The sequence below is a fragment of the Octodon degus genome, unplaced genomic scaffold (genome assembly GCF_000260255.1).
Source record: "Octodon degus isolate 3935 unplaced genomic scaffold, OctDeg1.0 scaffold00053, whole genome shotgun sequence".
In the NCBI taxonomy this organism is placed as follows: domain Eukaryota; kingdom Metazoa; phylum Chordata; class Mammalia; order Rodentia; family Octodontidae; genus Octodon; species Octodon degus.
Genome location: NW_004524629.1, coordinates 12,327,948 through 12,328,873, shown reverse-complemented (window position 1 = coordinate 12,328,873; position 926 = coordinate 12,327,948).

Here is a 926-nt window from a genome sequence, read left to right as displayed (position 1 = left end):
GTTAATTATTGAATCTGTCCTACCAATTTGGTTTGAAAATGTCTCATTGCTATTTGTTTCTCAATAAAATTATGGGAAAAATCATTTTTATGTATCATCTTCTAGATTGTGTCAATTGCTTTTCAATAGTACTAGGAAGAATTTATACTTCCTAACCATACTAGTATCTCCTCTTAATAAAAGGTGTATACTGCAGAGTTTTTATATCCCCTCGCCCCAGTTCAATCCTTCAGGAGTATCTTCTTCCTTGCCTCAAGAACAGGTGACCAGGTAGTCATCATTCCGTCTAGAAAGTGTATCCAGGCCATTGGAAACTCCAGCCCCAAGATGTATTCTTGCTGAATCAGACATGATGTATGACTGGATTGGCTGTGGATGCAGCAAAGATTCAGTAATAATGGATGTGAAAATAATACCAGTTAGTGTTGTAAGAACAGAAAAGAGAGTTAGGAGAACACCCAAAGAATGTTCCAGAAAGAATGGTAGGAAAGAAATTGAGGAAAATTGCCAGAAGGAATGTTGAACAAGTGGAGAATTTGTAATTGATGATGCGACCAGTGTAGTACAGGTTTTGGGATATGACCCCCGAAATACACTTTGATACTTCACTTCAGGGCCAGCAGGCCCTTGCTTTCTGGAGTAGGAAAGTATAAAACAGTGACTGATGACATTTAGCTTTGATTCTCTGAAGTCTAAATCCCTGAGGCACATTCAGGATTGGCAGATGATATCAGATACTTCAACAATAGCTTAGTTACATTCAATAATTAGAAATAGGACTGGACGCCTTTGTGGAAATAGTTATGATCAAACTGTGAACAGGCAAATTGATATCCTTGGTACCATCCTTAGGACATTAAAGGGGGAAATCAAGGTAGACTCAAATGAAATAATTTAGGTATCAGTACCTAAACACTTTAGGTCCA